Here is a 24,527-nt window from a genome sequence, read left to right on the forward strand (position 1 = left end):
CGCTGGTGGTCATGGAAGGCGCCGTAAAGGCTGTATGATCCGTGAATGCCAATACTACGACCGATAGTGCAACGATATTGGCAGCGTAATGGTGACCCATTCGTCTTCTTGGACGACAATTCGCTCCCTCATCGTGCACATCTTGTGAATGAGTTCCTTCAGGATAACTGCATCGCTCGACTAGAGTGGCCAGAATGTTCTCCAGACATGGACCCTATCGAACATGCCTGTGACAGAATGAATAGGTCTGTTTAAGGACGACGTGACCCACTAACCCCTCTGAGGGATCTACGCCGAATCGCAGTTGAGGAATGGGACAATATGGACGAACAGTGCCTTGATGAACTTGTGGATAGTATGCCACGAAGAATACAGGCATGCATCAACGAAAGAGGACGTGCTACTGGGTATTAGAGGTACCGGTGTGTATAGCAATTTGATCCACCACCTCTCACCTCTCAAGGTGTCGCTGTATGGTGATACAACATGCAATGTGTGGATTTCATGAGCAATATCGTCACAATACCGAAATTTCGGCACAAATTTTTTTTCATTTTCAATTGTATACCTGCAATGTTACACCAATAGGCCGATGGATCATTGAGGCCAAATAGTAATTTTCGAAAGTGGTAGTAGTTTTCAAAACGCAGAAAGGCTGTATATTTCCTACATTCAGTATGTAACTCAGTTCGCCAAACGCTGGATCGTAAATCTAAAGAAGACATGACTTCTATAATATGAAATTTCTGTAATAATTCGTCTGTTGTTTGTTGTCGATCTGTTTCTGGTTGTATTATAGTGTTAAGCTGTCTAGAATCGAAAACAAGTCTAAAAGAATCATCCTCCTCATTAACAACTAGTAACGGTCTTTGTTATGCACTCACAAAATTTTTTATTATTCCCTGAGGTAGCGTCGATTGTATCTCCTGTTTCACGTTTCGTCTTTGTGTCAACGGACGTATGATGCTACAAAAAATTTCTTATGTTCCTTAACTTTGAATTTATAAGGAAAATTATGTGTAGTTCCTGTCTTGTCAAAAAAAACATCAGAATGTGATTTTATAATTTCAAATAACTCATATGTCTTTGCATCAGAATCTATTTCATCTCTGCGTACTTTCTATTTAATTAACTGTTCTGTGCTAATAGATTGTTCGCGTTCGCAATGAAATGTTCTTATGTCGTTAATGTAACCGTTAGACAAATTCAGAGAGAGTTGTGCCTTGAGCGACAGCAGAAAATACAAACCGTTCACATATTCGTCTTCCTTTCACAACCATCCTTGAAATTTGTGCGTTACAGTTTCACGATTTACTTGTAACATTACTTCAGAAACGCAAAGATTTAACATCATTTTATATTCACGAGAAAGCTCTACACCAAAAATTGTTTCTGTTGGTACAAGAGGAACAATGAGAAAATACGCAGAAAACTTGTGTCCCTGACACATGAAAAGTAACTAGGTCTGATAATATACATCTACACTCTTTCCTTGAATCAGTCCTTTCAATTCATAATAGAGGACAAACAGCTGATTGAGCACATTTGCTAAACAGTGTCTCACTAATCACGTTAACCGCACTACCAGTATCAAGTACAGCAGAAGGTGAAAGTTTTCCTACAGAAATTCTTACAATACGGAGTACCAGAGTATTTTCACAATCTCTTTTTATTGTAAGAATTTGTTTATATTGTCATCAAAACCTAGAAAGTTACCATGGTTCGTATGTAGACAATCGGCAACTGTAAACTTCATTTGCAGGCGTGGCTTCTAGTCATCGTTGTGTCGGTTCGTTTCGCCTGCACTGGGTTGGGCGGTCTGATTTCTGAAGTTGTACCACTCTCAGAATCAGAATTATTTACTTTTACGTAGCTATTACTAGTACTGTTGTCCAGTGGGCTCGATGCCCTAATTATACAACCTGCGCACCACGTTCGGAACCAAAACTTTGCGGTCTCGTTAATATCGATTTACACTGTCATTGTTCTTACGTCTAAAATTGTCTCCAATGCCATAACATGTATTCAGCGATCCGCTATCTCTGTTCCTGTTCTGATAATTTCGACGGCCACGAGAAACACTTCTCTAGCGTCTGAAGTCCATGCCTGTCTTCGTCACGTCTCTCAACATACCGCTCACGCGAATACCATCTACGTTTACGGTTACGCCGCTGACGGAAATTTTTCCCAATACTGATTATTATTGTTTCTGTGTGTGTGATCATTAGTGTCAAATTGAAGTTCTAGCAAAAGAGATTGAAAAGCTTCCAAGTCATCCCTACAGCGTCTTGCCAAAACTACGAGGTGTACTATGATAGGTAATTTAGTCCAAAAAATGCGGATTAATTATGGCAGACCGTACGGATTAGTTAAATATCTGTTCATGCGCATCGTGGTTTCAAAGTACTGCACGGGAGTTGAGAAATTCGATTGTTCATAGTTGTGAGTTTTAATAACGTTATGTTTCACTCGATCTTGAGTTGTTTCAGACCAGTAAGCGGAGAAGAATGCGTGATAAAAATCATCGTACATGATAATTACGTTCATGAGCTCTCCTTCTACATCTACATCTACATCCATATTCCGCAAGCCACCTGACGGTGTGTGGCGGAGGGTACCTTGAGTACCTCTATCGGTTCTCCCTTCTATTCCAGTCTCGTATTGTTCGTGGAAAGGATTGTCTGTATGTCTCTGTGCGGGCTCTAATCTCTCTGACTTTATTCTCATGGTCTCTTCGCGACATATACGTACGAGGGAGCAATATACTGCTTGACTCCTCGGTGAAGGTATGTTCTCGAAACTTTAACAAAAGCCCGTACCGAGCTACTGAGCGTCTCTCCTGCAGTGTCTTCCACTGGAGTTTATCTATCATCTCCGTAACGCTTTCGAGATTACTAAATGATCCTGTAACGAAGCGCGCTGCTCTCCGTTGGATCTCCTCTATCTCTTCTATCAACCCTATCTGGTACGGATCCCACACTGCTGAGCAGTATTCAAGCAGTGGGCGAACAAGCGGACTGTAACCTACTTCCTTTGTTTTCGGATTGCATTTCCTTAGGATTCTTCCAATGAATCTCAGTCTGGCATCTGCTTTACCGACAATCAACTTTATACGATCATTCCATTTTAAATCACTCCTAATGCGTACTCCCAGATAATTTATGGAATTAACTGCTTCCAGTTGCTGACCTGCTATATTGTAGCTAAATGATAATGGATCTTTCCTTCTATGTATTTGCAGCACATTACACTTGTCTACATTGAGATTCAATTGCCTTTCCCTGCACCATGCGTCAATTCGCTGCAGATCATCCTACATTTCAGTACAATTTTCCACTGTTACAACCTCTCGATATACCACAGCATCATCCGCAAAAAGCCTCAGTGAACTTCCGATGTCATCCACAAGGTCATTTATGTATATTGTGAATAGCAACGATCCTACAACACTCCCCTGCGGCACACCTGAAATCACTCCTACTTCGGAAGACTTCTCTCCATCGAGAATGACATGCTGCGTTCTGTTATCTAGGAACTCTTCAGCCCAATCACACAATTTGTCTGATAGTCGATATGCTCTTACTTTGTTCATTAAACGTATGTGGGGAACTGTATCGAACGCCTTTCGGAAGTCAAGAAACACAGCATCTACCTGGGAACCCGTGTCTATGGCCCTCTGAGTCTCACTGTTGTCACAGGTTCTCTTGCGAGCTAACTACAAGTGAATTCAAGTTGGCTATGTTGATGCCAAAGAATAATCAAATTGTTGTAACTGCTTCTTTGGGTGTGAAAGGAGTCTAAGGGCTTACACTTATATGTGGAACCGGAATATTGTAATGATACTAATGTAAACTAAAACGAAATTATTTATTATAGATGATGTATGTCTCTGATGGGCTCTATAAAACGGATCGCTGGCTGTGGACGACCGCAGAGTTAGAGATACTGCTTCTGGTCTGAGACTATAGTGTTGGAGAAAGAGGCCGCTTGGCGCACTCCAGTGGGCACCTATGTGTGAGCGAAAGAGGATGGAGCAGGTAGTTTTTGTGCTGTTCTCTGTGAAGTCGGCAAGTGTTGGAATATGATGTAGGAATTACGAGTGCATGTATATAACTCTGGAAGCAGAAGTCTTCTCGCAAGAAAAGTAAAGAAGTGACATTTTTATGACTTCCGTTTTGCCAGCGCGTTAGTGTAAATTATTTGGCTGATAATTTCGAGTAACCCCATTATGTACGTTAACAGATTAGATCTATAGGCTAGTTAGATATTTCCCTTTTGTAATGTTTCTAAGATTCGTTGACACAGGTATACGTAATTTAATGATTTGACTTTATGCTTTTTTACTGAGATTTGTTGACACAGGTATACGTAATTTGATGATTTGACTTTATGCTTTTTTACTGAGGTTAGATAATACTTGCTGTGTAAATCTCATTGTTTGTGACTCAATTAGTAAAAGGGACGTAATTTTTTGAGTAATGTAATTTCAGTTATCAGATGCTTTGAAAAGCCAAACTAACTTCGAATACTATTTCACTATTCAAAATGTCAGTGTCAGTGAGTCACCCAAATCAGTACCACTCCCTGTCCAGGTAATATGTTTTTCAAAGACAATGAATTTTTTCTTAAATGTTTTCATTTAACAGCCAAAAGAATTTCATGTATATTTCGAAGTATTCCGGCCACCACTGCACACCGCTGAGCCCGTAGGTGTTTTATTCTTCTTCACGAGATACCAGAATACGTCGCGATCCGCCGTTGCCGCTTTAGAGGCAAGACAAATTTATTTATTCGTTATGTGCACAGGAACCAAAGTTATCAGTTTTGAACAGGGCCAGAGGATTCAACACCTAAGGGGCTGAATGTATTTTGCAGTGACTGTATTTCTTAACTGGTATTGGGAGTTGCATTGTCCAATCAATTCATATAAAGTTGTTTGCTAACAATGACACAGAGTAAGCATACCACTTGCAGTTGCAACGCTCTACACGATAACTCCAGTTTTGTATGCAGTCTCCGTTCAGGCATTCATTCAATGTACTACAAAATGAATATTTTTAAATAACGTTACAGGTAAATTTTATTGGTGGCATTGCGAAAAATTTTAAATTTCGTAGCTGTGAGAAAATCGTTGTAATCGAATCCATAGTTTTTTGAACGGATGAGTTTCCTCTGATACTGTAACTCGCATGCCAGTCATTGTATCCTGCAAACATATCACGTTTATCAGTTGGGCATCTCCAAAATTAATGCGTTGGTTGAGATTTCCAACAAGATAATTCGTCAACCTAATGGTATCGTTGCCACGAACGATCTTTTGAGATACTAGCAAGTTGTTCCTATATCTCTTTCACGTTGTGTTTATTTTCCTGATTAACCATCATCTGCTCTTCTTCAAAGTGTTTCAGTAACTGAAATACTTCGTTATCAACGAAGCGAACCGGCCGAGTGCCTTCTGCCCTTTCATCTGATTCACTGTGCGTTTGCATCACTCTCTCGGGAAATTATTCGACTCTTTTAGCAACCTCCTCAATTGATGTAGCGTATTTGAAATTTCAGTGTTAGTCTGTAACTGTAATATTTCGAACTTTTTGCTGATTCCTCTATTTTCAATTCTTGTTGTGACGTCTGTTGTCTCAACCCAACAATATCAACAGACTGCACATGATCAAGTCTGTACTCAAGATTATTAATATCAGACTTGAGTTACTAGCGTGCCTGAGTTTTCAATCGTTCTGACATTTCCTCGAATTTACGACTTAAATTGTCATTAAAATCACCCCGAAACAATTTGAAATTATTAATAGACTGTTTGATCTCTCCACGAAGATCGTCATTATAATTTTAATCTCCTTACTAAATACTCAAATTTCATTACTGGATTTTCTTGTGTCAGCAGTTTTATCTAGTATTATTGTGTAACATTATTACTGAAAGAAGGGAAGGCAAAATTAGTTTGCGCTGTAAAGTAGAAGCAATACCTGAATCTCTCACAACAAAATCGGATTTTGCCACAGTATTTTGATATCCTGAATTGTGTATAATTCTATGCAACTCATCACGCATGATTGGCAAATAACAGCCTACACTCTGCTTATTCGTCGTATTGTTCGAAAGTTCCCTGACTTCATCATCTTGAGAAAAATTTTCTAGCTACGTCTCAAATTTTCCGCAACATCGTTTCGAGCTACTTCTGCAGTCCTGTCCATTCCTGCCTGTGACCTAGTTTTCGCTGTCGCTGAGACAAGAATGTAAAACAAATATCTTAACACAACAGTGTTAACCTCAGTGATACAAAATAACTAAACAAATTCTGAATCAGAAAATAGCAAAAATAAAAAAAATGAATTAATGCGGAGCAACGAGCAAGCAACAAAAATATGTAAGAAGTACTGACCAACTACAATTGCATATATTTTTCAAATGCAGTAGCAAGACGAATCATCTCTACTGCAAAAATCATCCAACAACTGTAGTATGGAAATGTGTAATGATCTATGTCTGAGAAGATTATCTTTACATACAATTTTTCTAAAGTTTCAAGGCAATCTAGTGAATCTTTATAATCGGTATCATAAAATCTGATATGTAGCTGTACAACACTTATTATGAAAACGCTTACTCAAACATGTCGGTACCCAAACATTCTCTGGAACCTCCTACTATTGGACATGTCAGTGTTCTAATAGAGAACAAAAACAGAAATTAATTGCTCTTCCTACAAATAATGATTAATCAATTCTCTAGTATCTGACAGCGAATTTCAAAATATTCTATTACATATCCTAACAACTATACTGCAATGCTCCTGTATGCAACAGACAACTTACCCATCCATCTTGCCGTTGTGACTGCATGACTAGCTACTTGCTAAAATAATTCAAAAGAAATATTGCGAACCATGCAAAGTGCAGTGCATCGTTACAACTACAGATGCCACTACTCCTATGTTTTTTCCTTATATATAAACTGAACTCCTAATTTACTATACTCTGAAAATGTTGATTCACACATTGGAAGACTGTAGTCTGACCTTTCTTTCAATTTAATAGTTTGAGAACTTTAATTATTGCACAATGTCTGTAATCAATAATCACGTATCTGGTCACAACAAAGACACGAATATTACTCTCAATGTACGCATACACCATTCTGACAAAATTCCTCCAGTGCGCAAGTAACAATTACGTGCAACAACAAGATAAATTACCAAACATGCGAACACCAAAGTCTCCTACGGTGCTACTAGTGTGGTCAGGACTGGCTGCGGTCTCCCCTGACGCATCGCTTCCCTCCACACCAGGCAACGTCCAACTCTATTCAACAACTGTCCGCTCGGTACCACTAGCTACAATAATATCTCAGGCTCAGATTTTATGTACGCACGCAGCAATCGTATCAGTAGCCAAAAAGCTATGAACGTCCAACTTCCATTGCACACGAAACAAGAGGTGCCAACAAGACTCGAACAACAACGAAGGGCTCAGATTAAAAAGACTAAAAGACAGTCTTTGGTTCCTTCCGTGTAATGTATAGATCAGTGGTGTTCAAACCTTTCAACTTTCTTGGCCACATTTGAAGAAGACCAGTATTTTTTGGGCTGCACATAATATTCTTAAGACTAACAAAACCCATGAAGAGAAAACTGGGATTGGAGGTATTTCATTGCCCCATTTGGACTTTTTTATGAGATTTAATTACCTTCACAACTTAACATAAACGGAATCCAATGGATTTCTTTTTTTCGATCTGGTTCTTGCGTTTTCATTTGCGTCGGAAATTAAACCGATTTTGTGACATATTACAAGTTCCTAATCAGAGGCGAATTACTTAGTTTCACCTAAGTGCTTCTGTACTTGGGTTTTTGAATCTCTGCTTATTAATTCTATTTATTAAACACACTTCTTATGTTTTCGTCGGGGTCTACAGTAGAGTTCCGCAGCTGTGTCAGAAGTCCATTTCTCTGACAAGTATAGGGAACCCGTGGTCTAGGACGTACTCGCTTCGGCGGTACATATCCTAAAATTGGAACGATACAGAGAAGATTAGCATGGCCCCTGCGCAAGGATGACAAAAAAAGGGTAGCGTCTTTGACTCATAATCAAAACATTTTCGGTCCCGGGTTCGATCCCCGCCACTGCCTAATTTTTGATAAATAATCAGCATTGGCGGCCGAAGACTTCCGGCATAAGAAGTCAGCCTCATTCTGCCAACGGCCTTGTCAAAGACGGCGGAGGAGCGGATAGAGGTTCATGGCACTCTCTTGTCCTAGGGGTGGGAAATTGCCCCTAAAGGCGGAAGAATCAGCAATGATCAACGACATGAGGATGCAGAAGGCAACGGAAACCACTGCATTAAAGACACGTAACTTGTATCCACAGGACATGTGGCCTGTATTTGAAGAAGTGTCATGATTATCTCTCCACTGGCAAAAGATTCCGGAATAGTCCCCCATTCGGATCTCCGGGAGAGGACTGCCAAGGGGGAGGTTACCATGAGAAAAAGATTTAATAATAAACGAAAGGATAACGTTCTACGAGTCGGGGCGTGGAATGTCAGAAGCTTGAACGTGGTAGGGAAACTAGAAAATCTGAAAAGGGAAATGCAAAGGCTCAATCTAGATATAGTAGGGGTCAGTGAAGTGAAGTGGAAGGAAGACAAGGAATTCAGGTCAGATGAGTATCGGCTAATATCAACAGCAGCAGAAAATGGTATAACAGGTGTAGGATTGGTTATGAATAGGAAGATAGGGCAGAGGGTGTGTTACTGTGAACAGTTCAGTAACCGGGTTGTTCTAATCTGAATCGACAGCAGACCAACACCGACAACGATAGTTCAGGTATACATGCCGACGTCGCAAGCTGAAGATGAACAGATAGAGAAAGTGTATGAGGATATTGAAAGGGTGATGCAGTACGTAAAGGGGGACGAAAATCTAATAGTCATGGGCAACTGGAATGCAGTTTTAGGGGAAGGAGTAGAAGAAAAGGTTACAGGAGAATATGGTCTTGGGACAAGGAATGAAAGAGGGAAAGAGTAGTTGAGTTCTGTAACAAGTTTCAGCTAGTAATAGCGAATACCCTATTCAACAATCACAAGAGGAGGAGGTATACTTGGAAAAGGCCGGGAGATACGGGAAGATTTCAATTAGATTACATCATGGTCAGACAGAGATTCCGAAATCATATACTGGATTGTAAGGCGTACCCAGGAGCAGATATAGACTCAGATCACAATGTAGTAGTGATGATACGATTCGCTGATGTCATTGCTATCCTGAGTGAAAGTGAAGAAGAATTAAATGATCTGCTGAACGTAATGAACAGTCTAACGAGTACACAGTATGGTTTGAGAGTAAATCGGAGAAAGACGAAGGTAATGAGAAGTAGTAGAAATGAGAACAGCGAGAAACTTAACATCAGGATTGATGGTCACGAAGTCAATGAAGTTAAGAAATTGTGCTACCTAGGCAGTAAAATAACCAATGACGGACGGAGCAAGGAGGGCATCAAAAGCAGACTCGCTTTGGCAAAAAAGGCATTTCTGGCCAAGAGAAGTCTACTAATATCAAATACCGGCCTTAATTTGAAGAAGAAATTTCTGAGGATGTACGTCTGGAGTACAGCATTGTATGGTAGTGAAACATGGACTGTGGGAAAACCGGAACAGAAGAGAATCGAAGCATTTGAGATGTGGTGCTATAGACGAATGTTGAAAATTAGGTGGACTGATAAGGTAAGGAATGAGAAGGTTCTACGCAGAATCGGAGAGGAAAGGAATATGTGGAAAACACTGATAAGGAGAAGGGACAGGATGATAGAACATCTGCTAAGACATGAGGGAATGATTTCCATGGTACTAGAGAGAGCTGTAGAGGGCAAAAACTGCAGAGGAAGACAGAGACTGGAATACATCAAGCAAATAATTGAGGACATAGGTTGCAAGTGCTACTCTGAGATGAAGAGGTTAGCACAGGAAAGGAATTCGTGGCTGGTCGCATCAAACCAGTCAGTAGACTGATGACCAAAAAAAAAAAAGTGTAGTTTTCCACAGTCTTTAGTATGGATACAGATAGCAACTATTGTGTGTGGGTGCGAGCCAAGCTGATGACTGCTCTCAGCTCCAGGCTGTGATGGCTTTCGTTATACAGTTTGAAGCTGCAGTGGATGGGCACCACTGGCGTGGGCCAGCCAAGGGAATCCAACAGACCAGCACGTCTGAGTCCTCCGATCGGTCCTCAACGGTGGCCAGCCCATCTACTGCTTTCACTGATGTTGACACCATACCTGTGGTCGAGTAGGAGGTCACTTCGTGGCTTGCCAGGTGGAGAAAGGCTTCCCAGTGGACCGCACGTAAGGCCTCCCCTATTAGTATGATCAAACTGGATCCAGGTGCTGTTTGTGGCAGACAATGTCGCTCAGCCAGATGCAGTCGCCTATCCCCTTTCGGAGGAAACCTCCCAGCCTGCAAGGTCTGGGCAATCATCGAGGGTGAGATTATTCGTCGTTGGAAGCTCCAATATTAGTTGTTTTATGCGGCCCCTTAGGGACATGGCTGCCGAGAAGGGGAAGAAAACCAGCGCGTTACCGTTTGCATACCGGGTGGAGTCATTCCAGATATGGCATGGATCATTCTGGATGACATGAAGACCACAAGCTGTAGCGAACTGCAGGTGGCGGCTCGCGTCGGTATCAATGATGTGTGTCGCTTGGGATGGGAAGTGATTCTGTCTGTTGTGTGATGAAAGCAGTATAGTCAACGGGACCGAGTGGAGGGTCTGAATCAGAGGCTCAGACGGTTCTGCGACCGTGTATCAACATGTTCCTCAACTTGCGCCATAGGGTGGTTGGGTTTGGGTTTCCTCTGAATAGGTCGGGAGTCCACGGCACGCAGGAGGCAGCAACACAGGTAGCAGGGGGCTTTGTGGCGTGGAGTGGGGGTTGTTTAGGTTAGAGGGTCTCGGGAAAACACAAGAAGGGTTTCAGTCACAAAGGGTGCAGGCTGAACACAGTAAGAACGTAGATACAGGGACCACCGGTATAACCGTTGTAAACTGTAGTAGCTGTGTTGGGAAAGAACCAGAGCTCCTAGCGCTAACAGAAAGCACTGATGCTCAAATCGTTGTAGGTACTGAAAGCTGGCTAAAGCCGGAGATAAGTTCAGCAGATCTTTTTGCGAAGAGCCTAACGGCGTTCCGAACATCGTTGGCGGTGGCGCTTTTGCTGCTGTTTGAAGTAGCTTAGCTTATCCCTAAATTAAATAAGATAGTTCCTGTAAGGGCACAGGTTATTCTTGGCCACCGGAATAAAATAATAATTAGATCCTTTTACCGTTGCTGAAAGGTGCAAAGAAAACATGAGTTTGATTTTAAAAACGTACCCGACTCATATAATTACAGTTGGTGGTGACTTTAAATTACCCTCGATAAATTGGCGAATACACAAATTTAATTCCGGAGGTACGCATAAAAAATCATCCGGAATTGTCCTAAAGCGTTCTCTGAAAATTATTTCGAGCAGTTAGTTCATGTTCCCACGCGAATACTAAACTGTTGTGAAAACACACTTTGCCTCTTAGAACGAATAATCCTGAGCTACTAACGAGCATCAAAACGGATACAGGGATTAGTGGACACAGGTTAGCCGTACGGAGATTGAATATTTTAACCCTCAAATCCTTGAAAAATAAACGAAAAATATACCTATTCAAAAAAGCTAATAAAAATTCACATGACGCCATCCTGAGAGATAATCCCCACTCCTTCCACATTAACAATGTAAGAGTAGACCAGATGTGGCCTAGATTAAAAGAAATAATATCGATAGAAAGTGATTTATAGCAAAAATACGACAGAGCTGATCCCTCTTGGTACACAAAACGGGTCAGAACACTGTTGCAGAAACAACGAAAAACACATGCCAAATTTAAACGGATGCAAAATCTCTAAGTTTATCGATTTTGCATAAGCCCGTAACTTAGCGCGGATTTCAGTGCGAGATACTTGTAATAGTTTCCTGGACGAAACTCGCAAACTGGCAGAAACAAAAATGCGATTCTGGTCGTATGTGAAGTATGCTAGCGGAAAGACAAAGTATGGTGCCTTTTCCGCGCGACAGCAATGGAAATACTATCGACGACGGTGCTGCCAAAGCAGAGTTACTAACCACAGCCTTCCAAAATTCTTTTACAAAAGAAGACGGAGTAAATATTCCAGAATTCGAACCAAGAACAGCTGCCAACATGAGTAAGGTAGACGTAGATATCCTCTGAGCTGTGAAGCAACTTAAATCACTTAACAAAAGGAAGTCTTCGGGTCCAGACTGCATACCATTCAGGTCCCTTTCAGTGTCTGCTGATACAATAGCTCCATACTTAACAACTATATACAACCGTTCGCTCGACGGAAGATCCTTACCCAAAGACTGAAAAGCTCCTAGGTCACAACAATATTCAAGAAAGGGAGTAGGAGTAATCCACTAAATTATAGGCCTAATCTTTAACGTCGATATGCAGCAGGACTTTGGAACATTTATTGTGTTCGAACTGTCTATTGACACACAATCAACACGGATTTAGAAAACATTGTTCTTGTAAAACATAACTAGCTCTTTAGTTACACGAAGTGTTGAGTGCTGTTGACGACAGTTTTCAGATTGATTCCGTATTTCTAGATTTTCAGGAGGTTTTTAACATTGTACCTCACAAGCGGCTTGTAGTGAAATTGAATACTTATGGAATACCTTCTCAGTTATGTGAATGGATTCGTGATTTCCTCTCAGAGAGGTCAAAGTCCGTAGTAATTGATGAAAAGTCATCGAGTAAAACAGAAGTGATTTCTGGCGTTCCCCAAGGTAGTGTTACACGCCCTTTGCTGTTTGTCATTTAGGAGACAATCCTAGCAGCCTTCTTAGCTTGTTTTCGGATGACACTGTCGTTTATCGATTAGTAAAATCATCAGAAGATCAAAACAAATCGCAAAAGATTTAGAATAGATAGGTGTATGGAACGAAATTTTGCAACTAACCCTAAATAAACATGTGACGTCATCCACATGAGTGCTTAAAGGAATCCGTTAAACTTCCGTTGCACGGTAATTCGTCAAATTTAAAAGTTGTAAATTCAACCTAATACCTGCGAATTACAATTACGAATAACTTAAATTGGAAGGTTCTAAAATGGTTCAAATGGCTCTGAGCACTATGGGACTTAACATCTGAGGTCATCAGTCCCGTAGAACTTAGAAATACTTAAACCTAGCTAACCTAAGGACATCACATACATCCATGCCCGAGGTAGGATTCGAACTTGCGACCGTATCGGTCTCGCGGTTCCAGACTGAAGTGCCTAGAACCGCTCGGCCGCACCGGCCGGCTAAATTGGAAGTAACACGTGGAAAATGATGTTGGGAAGGATAACCAAAGACTGCGTTTTACTGGCAGGACACTTAGAAAATGTAACAGATGTACTAATGAAACTGCCTAAACTAGGCTTATCCGTCTCTATTAGACTACCGCTGCGCGGTGTGGGATCGTTGCCCGATAGGATTGATGGAGTACGTCGAAAAAGTTCAAAGAAGGGCAGCACGTTTTGTATTATGGTGAAAAACGGGAGTAAGTGTCACTGAAATGATACAGAATTTGCGGTGGACATAATTAAAACGAAGATATTTTTCGTTGCGGCCGAATCTTCTCACGATATTTCAAATTTTGTCCTCCGAATTTGAAAATATTTTGTTGACACCGACCTATGTAGGGAGAAACGATCACCATAATAAAATAAGGGATATCAGAGCTCGCACCGAAAGATACAGGTGTTCGTCTTTTCGGCGCGCAGTACGAGATTGGAATACACAATTACTGTGAAGGTGGTTCGATGAACCCTCTGCCAGGCACTTAAATGTGATTTGCAAAGTATCCCTGTAGATGTAGATGCAGAATAGTTACTTTTGGCGTCATGCGGCCCCTTAGGCTTCGGGTTGGAAACTCCTACTATGGATCGAAGGTGCAATGGTGAAAATGAAAGAAAGGCTGAAGAGTGGGATTATAATTAATGGCGAAAGGATGTCAATATTTGCTGATGACATTGCTATCTGCAGTGAAGGTGAAAAAGAATTAGTCTGTTGACTAACGAGCAGCCCCATGAGTACAGAATAGAACTGAGAGTAAAGCGAAGGAAGGAGGAAGTAATTAGAAGTAGCAGAAATTAGAAGAGGGAGAACCTTAACATCAAAATTTGTGATTACGAAACAGACAAAGTTAAGGACTTTTGCTACCTAGGAAGCAAAATGCCCCACGACGGGCGAGGGAAGGAGGACTTAAAAAGCAGATCAGTACAGGCAAACAGCGCGTTCCTGGCCGACAGATGTCTATTACCATCAAACTCAACCCTTAATAAGAGGAAGAAATATCCGGAAATTAACGTTTGGAGTGTGGACATGACTCATGGGCAGAACAAAGACTAGAACAGGAAAGAATCGAGTCATTCGAAATGTGGAGCTAGAGAAGAATGTTGAAAATTAGGTGGATTGGTAAGTTAAGGAATGAGGAAGTTCCCATGTATCGCAAACAATGGAAAGAACGAGAGCTAGTATAATACGACATGTTTTAAGACATCAGGAAATATCTTCCATGGTACTAGAGGCGTCTGCAGTTGGTAAGACCGGTAAAGGAGGACAGAGACTGCAATACATACAACAAATAATTGAGGACGTTGCGTGCAATAATTAATGTGAGATGAAGAGTTCGGCACAGGAGTGCAATTCGTGATTGGGCGAATAAAACCCACCAGAAGAGATGACTAAAGAGAGCATTAGCAGACGGAACGTTAGGCAGATCAACGAACACTTGCCCATTCCCACTCACTCATTCAACCCTACTCACTCTCATTATCTCTTTGTGCCTCTATAATTCTCACAGTCTTCTGTGTCACAGCTACAGTCTCGCTCGTTCTGTCCTGCTATTACTGTCTGCTCTAACTGCCACTGCCTCCCACTTGGTCTCTCTTATTGCTACTATCTCTTTCATTCCTTACCACTGCTGCAGTTTCTTCTCACTGTCACGATCTCTCTCTTCCATGTTTTCTATTTCACAGACAGTCTCTCATTACCTGAGCTCTCAACCACTTTCACTGTCTCCTTTTCTTTATCCTTCTCCCTCTGACGCTGTTTCTTTCACTATTTTCGTAGCGCTGTTCTGTCACTGTCAAACAGGTTCCATTGCCACAGTGTCTCGCTCTTTCTCTCGCACTGCCATTTTCTAATGCGCACTTCGTATACCACAAACACTGTCTACTATCGTTTATTTGCTTGCCATAACACTTGGGAAAAATTTTAAAGGTCCTGGGGAAGGTAGAATGAGGCCACTCGAACCCCACTTTTCAGTCAGATTCTTTCAATAAACAGGTGCATATTCGCCTTTTTCCCGCTGGTTCCCTTGTTTTCCCTACCTCAGTTGGACATTTCACTCATATGAACAGACCTCTATAGGTCAGTAAAATTTTGATAGTTTACTTACGTAAAATTGAAATAACAGGCAGCCGCTATGGCCGAGCGGTTCTAGGCGCTACAGTCTGGAACCGCGCGACCGCTACGATCGCAGTTTCGAACCCTCCCTGAGGTATGGATGTGTGTGATGTACTTAGGTTAGTTAGGTTTAAGTAGTTCTATGTTCTAGGGCACTGATGACGTCAGATATTAAGATCCATAGTGCTCAAAGCCATTTTTTGAAATAACACCAAACTAACGTGACAACTCAGACCGAATTTTACGTCCACAAATATTTTTTTCATGCTTCAGTACTGCAACATGGGGTTTCCAGAACCACTGTTATGACCACAGAGACACTTTAGAGCATATTCCTCAATACTGCGTGATTTTACAAACTAAGTTATCCCCCTACACAGTATTTTACGTTTTTATTGTGTGTACTAGTTCGATAGCTTTGGATCTCTATACCTCCCAAATGGATAAGGATATCAAGAAAATTTTCAAGTTCGTGCGAGATTTACGTCTTATAAATGTATAGTCGTCTTTGTTTTTGCGGTTTTTGTAAATAACGGATAATGATTTTTGGAAACAGGAAGATGGCACTTCTACACAAATAGCTAGACAGTAAAATTACAACAGTTTCATAAGATTATTTACATTTCGCCTCGCATCGGAATTTACATGCATATTTTACGTGTACTTGTAAGGTAACTTTGTAGCCCTGTCTCTCTGAAAGGGATAAAAATATCAAGAACATTTTCGCGTTCGTTCGGCATCTGGATCTTAGGAATATTGAAACGTCCCCTTAGAAAAATTATACATGACTGTGCATAAACTGACACACAATATTTTTAGCGCAACGCAGTTTGACTTTTAATAATCCCCACAGAAGAATGGCCCTGACTAACATTAACTTATACCTTTCACAAATCACTTACAAAAATATTATTTACTCGAACTACTGTAATACAGCGAGCGCCACTACTGCCAGATAAATAAAAGATTCAAACTACTGAAGGCACTAACTACTGAAAGGCATAGTTAGCAAATGAAAGATTTTGATAGAGAACAAACAATGTATTTACCTTAAGAGTGTTCAAAAGTCTTTATATATATAGCAGTTCATGACATCCATTCTTACAATTTTACTGTTTCTGATGGACACACGTCCAGATCATCCGCTTTCAAAAATCCGCCATCTCACTTCCCACATCCACCACTGCTGGCGGCTCACCTCCAACTGCGCAACGCTATGCGCTGTTAACAGCCAACAGCCCAACACTACAATAGCGAACCACAACGCAAACCAGCCACAGACTGCACACAGCACAGCCAGTGATTTTCATACAAAGCGCTACGTGGGGTTACCAATATAAGCACCTAAACAGCCTACTTCCAATATATAGTAAAAATTTAATCCATTTGCTGTTGTATAGCCGAGTTAGAGTAGGCGGCTCGGTTCTGATGCGAAAAAATGATAACTGAAACGAGTTTTTCAGGCCACTTAAGAAAACGCCAATGAGCTAATAATTTTTGAACCTCTGTACCTCGGAAACGGATTAACATACAAATCATAAAAATTTCTAGATTTTCAAAATCGGGATCTTAGAAACATTTCGTAAAAATTCCAGAGATCTGCTGTGCATAGACCTCTTGGAAACTGCGACTCGGCTTTAGTGCGTAAAAGTGATAAAAACCTAATTTTGTGGTTCTCTAAGGAACCATCCATGAGCTAGTGGCGCCGTCATAAGCCCCTTAAGTCTCACAGTAGACCACATCAAATGCAAAAACACTAACCGATATGCTCAACTTGCTTAAGCAGGAGGAAGCGTGAACTAATATTCATATTTTGACCCTGTACTGTAGCGTAGTGACTCTCAGACGATTATTCTATTGGGCACAAAAATCATCCCTAGCGAAAGGGCTATCCACAACACTTGACCCCTCTTTCACCAAGAGAATTTGAGGTATGAACTCCAGAAGAGTTCAAATGGTTCAAATGGCTCTGAGCACTATGGGACTTAACATCTGAGGTCATCAGTCCCTTAGAACTTAGAACTACTGAAACCTAACTAACCTAAGGACATCACACACATCCATGCCCGAGGCAGGATTCGAACCAGCGACCGTAGGAGTCGCGCGGTTCCGGACTGAAGCGCCTAGAAGCGCTCGGCCACCGGGGCCAGCTCCTGAAGACTGCGGCGCCGTTTTGAAACTTATTAAACAGCGGATGCTGTCGCATTTCTACCGATTAGGCCGTGCCGTTGTGAAACACTGGAACAACAAGAACACCAACGTTTCCATCGTCTTCGCACAGGTCTTTCCCTCTCCCCGATAGAATTATTGGGGTAGGACAGGGAAAGCTACGTGCCCGAAGTGATGCCCAATTGAAAGAACTGCACGAGGCCGTTGAGTCACATGAAATGGAATGTTGTACGTAATGACGTTGCCTAATACATAATGACGTTTCCTAATACACGAAACAGAGTTATTCAAATTGACACCCGCCCGCAAGCTTATATCAGATTTGAGATGTTTCACCTCAACAGTTTCTCCAAATCACTGAGGAATCCTTCAATAGAGATAATTAATTATTAATACAAAAATAACTCTTGAATGGCTACGATATATCAATACAAATATTTTCTTGGTTTCTGATTACAAGTGTTCTAGAAGTGTATTTCGCATGGCCATCGTCCGCAGCAAGCACAGAAATATTCGTTTGGTAGTAAGAAACCGCCTTTCTTGCTGCAAGAAAAGTCGACTTTCATTTACGAAGCGAATAGGTGTTTTACATTTGATCACCTGTCCCGTTATACAGGGTGTTACAAAAAGATACGGCCAAAGTTTGAAGAAACATTCCTCACACACAAAGAAAGAAAATGTGTTATGTGGACATGTGTCCGGAAACGCTTACTTTCCATGTTAGAGCTCATTTTATTACTTCCCTTCAAATCACATTAATCATGGAATGGAAACACACAGCAACAGAACGTACCAGCGTGACTTCAAACACATTGTTACAGGAAATGTTCAAAATGTCCTCCGTTAGCGAGGATACATGCATCCACCCTCCGTCGCATGCGCTGATGCAGCCCTGGAGATTGGCGTATTGTATCACAGCCGTCCACAATACGAGCACGAAGATTCAAATGGCTCTGAGCACTATGGGACTTAACTTCTAAGGTCATCAGTCCACTAGAACTTAGAACTACTTAAACCTAACTAACCCAAGGACATCACACACATCCATGCCCGAGGCAGGATTCGAACTGAGACCGTAACGTCTCACAGTTCCGGACTGAAGCGCCTAGAACCGCTTGACCACCGCGGCCGGCCGGGCACGAAGAGTCTCTACATTTGGTACCGGGGTTGCGTAGACAAGAGCTTTCAAATGCCCCCATAAATGAAAGCCAAGAGGGTTGAGGTCAGGAGAGCGTGGAGGCCATGGAATTGGTCCGTGCTCCCTAAGACGCCGATCTATTGCTTCGAACGTCTTCCTGTCGGGACACATTCGTTCTGAAAATCTGTCTCGATACAAACGTACCGCGCCACGGCTATTGCCCCGTGCTAATCCTTACGTCAAATGGGCATCTGCAAGCTCCGCATCTGTAAACATTGCACTGACTGCAAAACCACGTTTGTGATGAACACTAACCTGTTGATGCTACGTACTGATGTGCTTGATGCTAGTACTGTAGAGCAGTGAGTCGCATGTCAACACAAGCACCGAAGTCAACATTGCCTTCCTTCAATTGGGCCAACTGGCGGTGAATCGAGGAAGTACAGTACATACTGACGAAACTAAAATGAGCTCTCACATGGAAATTAAGCGTATCCGGACACATGTCCACATTACATCTTTTCTTTATTTGTGTGTGAGGAATGTTTCCTGAAAGTTTGGCCGTACCTTTTTCTAACACCCCGTATATGGAAATGTTTAAAGTGAATATGATCCGAGGGACAGGTAACTACCTAATTGTCAATGTCGCGTCTGAGATGCAAGTAAGTGATGTGAACAATGTGTAGGCTGTCTCAGGCTGTTATTAATGCGTAAGTGGTGATTCACGGCAGGTGGAAGTGTGAGCACTCCTATTCAGTGCAGTTGTACTTGCTAAGTTATGAACCAATTAAAGGGGTAGGATGATTAGAGGACAGACTACTCTGAAATGTTACGCGGCGCGGACGGTGCAGTACATATGGCAATGCCGTCGCCATACGAACTATGCACGCCGTCCTCCAGGGCGATGTCCAGAGCGGACGGCGGCCACTAGGGTGCGTGTGCGCCGCGCTCGACCAGAGAGGCGTGTCCGCGCCACCGCCGCCACGGCCGTGACGTGACAAGCTGCCCGCCTTCGGTGCGGCTTCCCACCTCTGGTCTGTGGGCGGCGCCGCCTTTCATGTGGGACGCGTGCTGCGTAAAGTTCGACGGCTGGCCATCAAAGACGCCGCTCGCCGCGCCGCCTGTCAGCTCCAATCAGTCCAGCTTGACGGCAGCCCTAATTGTGAAGTCCGCGTTCGCATCTCGGTTCGCTCAGACACTGCCCCTATAAGTGGCCGTATTTCTTTTGTGCCGAGATAGACAATCAATCAAGACTAGCCGCTCTGTCGCGTCAACCACCACTCAGTTTGCCAATAGCGGCCGCGTCTGATGTCACCCCCCACCCCCCACCCCCTACCCCCTACCCCCTCCCGCGCTAGATTTGAGACGACGCCTGTTAGCTGCCTCTTCACGTAGGATGTGAATACAGAGTCGCAAAACAAGTACAGTGACATTCCAAAGCACTTTCCATTTTAATGAGACGCACCAACGACGAATGCGTTTCCAAGACATTCCTGTAATAGGCACTGGTCCATCGGAATGCGCGTCCAGCGCTTCTAAAACAACCAGTCGATGTATACCGGCCCATACTGTGCGCACAAAAGAATGTTGCCCATACCTGCTCAAGCGACACGGTAGGGAAGGGAACAACGGTAGTGATGAAGGCTCTGTTGCGAACGGCAACAACGGCGTGGGGGAGGATTAGTTCGATAGGTGAAGCCTTTGTAAGGCATGTGTTTCGTATGACATATGAGGAACAGCTAGGGAATTAGCAAATAATACACTGAAGAGACAAAGGAACTGGTACACGTGCCTAATATCGTGTAGCGAGCACGCAGAAGTACCGCAACGTCATGGCTGGACTCGACTAATGCAAGTAGTGCTGGAGGGAACTGACACCATGAATCCCGCACGGTAGTCCATAAATCCGTAAGAGAACGACGGGGTGAAGATCTCCTCTGAACAGCACGTTGCAAGGCATCCCATATATGTTGAATGTCTGCGGAGTTTGGTAGCCAGCGGAAGTGTTTAACTCAGATGAGTGTCCATGGAGCAAGTCTGTAGCAATGCTGTACGTGTGGGGTGTCACATTGTCCTGCTGGAATTGTCCAAGTCTGCCGTAATCCACAATGGACATGAATGTATACAAACAGGATGCTTACGTATGTGTCACTTGTCAGAGCAGTATGCAGACATACTCGTGTCAGGGCTCCCATATCTCCCCAGCTGCACACTCCTCAAAACATTATAGAGACTCCACCGGCTTCAACAGTCCCCTCCTGACATGCAGAATCCATGAATTCATAAGGTTGCCTCCATACCTGTACACCTGCAATCTCCATTCGCTCGATACAATTTGAAACGAGACTTGTCCGACCGGACAACATGTTTCCAGTCATCAACAGTCCAGTGTCGGTGTTGACTACCCAAGGCGAGACTTAAGGCCTTGTGTCGTGCAGTCATCAAGGGTACACGAGTGGGGGGGGGGGGGGGGGGGGGCAAGGCTCCGAAAGCCCATATCGATGATGTTTCGTTGAATGGTTTGCACACTGACACTTCTTGGTGGCTCAGCATTGAAATATGCAGTAATTTTTAGAAGGGCTGCGCTTCGATCACGAAAGATTCTCTCCACTCATCGTTGGTCCCATTGTTGCAGGATCTTTCTCCGGCCGCAGCGATGTCGGAGATTTGATGTTTTACCGGATTCCTGATATTCACGGTACAATTGTGAAATGGGCGTACGGGAAAATCCCCACTTCATAGCTATCTCGGAGATGCTGTGTCCCATAACTCGTGAGCCGAATGTAGCACCACTTTAAAACTCACTTGAATCGTGATAACCTGCCATTTTAACATCAGCAACCGATCTAACAACTGCGCCAGACGTTGTCCTAAATATGCATTGCCGACTGCAGCGCCGTATTCCACCTGTTTACATATATCTGTATTTGAATATGCATGCCAGTACCAGTCTCTTTGGTGCTTCAGTGTATATTAGTACGTTACGTCGGTGTGATCAATAATTCGACAGATACAGAAATTCATAGTCAGTAACCCGCCCAGATAGTCGAGCACGTAAGTGCCACACTTCAGTCTTTTGAGGAGCCTGGCTTGCCCCATTTCGAATTCCCTTGTGGATTAACGACGAGGGTTAGTGAGTTTTCCAGCCTCCATGTAGTTTTTAGACGGTTTCTCACTTCCACGTAGGTAAATCTTCTATTGGTACCATCATCCCAAATCAAATACCCACTACAGAATCACTCAGACAGTGTTCTCACACTGTTACATCCGACATAATTGATACACGGATTGTAAAAAAGGTTTCTTTACACCTTGAATGCACACCTTTCTGGGTCTTTATCGAAATAGAAATAACACAAAGAAATGCTTCTTGAAGTGTCTTCCAAAATTAATTAACTAATACACCATATAAATGGAATATTTCTTCAGATAATTAACTATGCTAAAAGGCCTATTCCTGAGCACAGCTGTAATCAAATCAAAACAAAAAATACTTGTAAAACAAGTAATCTAGCCCCTTGGAGGGCGATAAAGTGGGTAGAACATAAGTTAACATGTCGACAAGCCATCGTTGAGCGCAGGCGTACAGGTAATGGAAACCTCAATGTTGCTACCTAACATCACTGAAACGATGACAGAGTCCTGGTGGTCTCAGCTGGCAGAGTCTGATCTCGAGGGATACAATGTGTTAGTTGATTACCGGCAGTGGATGGTGAACAGAACAAGGACAGCGGCTGTGGCCCTGGTGAAGTTAATAGATTCTGGGTTTTTGATGTCACTGCTGCTCCTGCCCTGGCGCAAGCTTAAACCTTCCATGTGTGGACTGCTACGTCTTTCTGACTGTACGGGTGTCAGAAGCCGAACATAATCCTGATTAGCGCGCGCCGATTCTAACTGCGCACGACTATCAAGATTTTGTCGCAGTCACCAGCATTACCCCCTGATGGTCTGTTTGCAGACTTCTTGGCCTTGCCACAGTTCAAATGGAGTCTGCGGGCTACATCTTTCTGATTGCCTGTTTGGCTGGCTCTCGGAACCAGATCGCAATCTAGATTGGCGGACGCCAATCCTAGGTGCTTGTGACGATTGACAGTTGGTGTGGCTGCCGGTGTCGCCCTTTGATGCTCTGCTCGCTGTCCTCTTGGCCCTGCCACAGTTCGAGTGGAGCCACGGTCGTTTGAATTGGGCAGGTGGCAAACGCTTGGTTGCAGAAACTCCATGGGAGGCCTGCCACAGCTTCCCTCCTTCCCTAGCACCGTGGCATCGGGCTGGAGACAGGTGCTTGCAACCTTGCTGACGTCCGAGCTCTCCAACAGCGGGGAAGGGGAGGGCGGTGGGTGAAAGTTCGGTGACGGATCGACGTCCATTAGGAGTCCCTCAGGACTACTGTCGAGCTCTTGGTGGTTAGGTGTAGTCCTCTCAGGCCGGTGCCTGTTCAACGTGAGCTGCTGGAGCTAGGATTTCTGGAACAAACAGTGGTATCAGAGTTTCTGCTAGTTGTTACACTGCCTACTGTGTGCGACGCTGGTTAAGATGGTGCCTACCACAGCCTTTCTTAGGAGGCAGTGTAGCTGGGACCCATCGTGGCCTACCTCTGAAATATAGATTTGCTGGACTATGTCTGTCATGACGTAGGTAGGAGGGGTGACGTGATAGAAGTGTTGTCTGGATCATGGAAAGTTGGGAACATAACTAGCGTCCATGTAGTTTGTTGATGGGCGAAACCTATTCGTGAGGGCGTTCCCTGTAAATGTGACAGAAAAAGGGAGCTTACGTCAGTGACAGAGTGATGCTGCCAGAGTTTAGATATCTGAATTTAGGAAGTTCTTATAAAATGTTCCACTAGGCCGTCTGAAGCTCTGTGGAAGGGGACCATCTGGATGATTTCATTAACAATAAAATTTCTGGAACTCAATGGATGATAATCGGGGACAATTATCTGTTGCTAGAGTTTCCAGGAGACCCTCTAAGGAAATTATCCTGGCTAAGGTCTGGATGGTAGCTACAAAATTGGTGGATGGCAACTGCGAGATAAATTGGTATCCAGAGCCTGCATCTACAACAACGAGCAAAGATCTCTCCAGAATGGAGCTAGTGAAATCCGGATAAATCGTTGCCTAATTACTTGTGGTGGATGGCCGTGGGGAAATATCTACAGGAAGGTGCTCCTTGCTTGGAATGGCAAGTGGTACAATCAGAAAGCATGTTTGCCGTACCTATGTCCACTCGCCACCGTTACATGTGAGGTCATTCCAGCTATTTTGTGAGAACCATGCTCCCCCACTTCCTCACCCCACATTCCGTGGTGAAGTAGTTTAAGGGCCCTCTGTTCTGTAGTGTAGAAAGTTCATGGCACCAATCCCAAAAGGCCAGAATTCTGCGTTCTGCAGTCGCTTTCTAACTGGTCACCCAAAGTACATGCATTTGAAGACCTTGTTGGAGACTTAGTCCTGTGCTGTTCTGTGTTTCACAGTGTCAGCGTCCAGAGGGAAGGAGCTGATCCTACAGGTAAATGGGAGAGAAGATCCTTACTAGCATTGTATGCTGTTGAACGTAACTGGATGTCGTATGAGTAACTTAGTAAAAAGAGGACCCAGCATTGTAAGTGTCAAGGAGTCTTAGTGGGAAGAGATGCAAGGGAGTGTAGGAGCAGAAGGAGCATATTGTAGTATGTGGGGATTGTGAACTGACAGCCACAGT

At 43.1% G+C, this 24,527-nt stretch overlaps 1 non-coding gene across 1 annotated transcript; it reads left to right on the plus strand.

Moving 5' to 3' along the window:
• Positions 1 to 7,995: 7,995 nt before the first annotated feature.
• LOC126413593 (U6 spliceosomal RNA) lies at positions 7,996 to 8,102 on the plus strand. The gene has a single exon (XR_007575379.1). It is a non-coding gene; the product is annotated as a U6 spliceosomal RNA (small nuclear RNA).
• Positions 8,103 to 24,527: the final 16,425 nt, after the last annotated feature.

This window comes from Schistocerca serialis, chromosome 7 (assembly GCF_023864345.2).
Source record: "Schistocerca serialis cubense isolate TAMUIC-IGC-003099 chromosome 7, iqSchSeri2.2, whole genome shotgun sequence".
NCBI classification, from domain to species: domain Eukaryota; kingdom Metazoa; phylum Arthropoda; class Insecta; order Orthoptera; family Acrididae; genus Schistocerca; species Schistocerca serialis.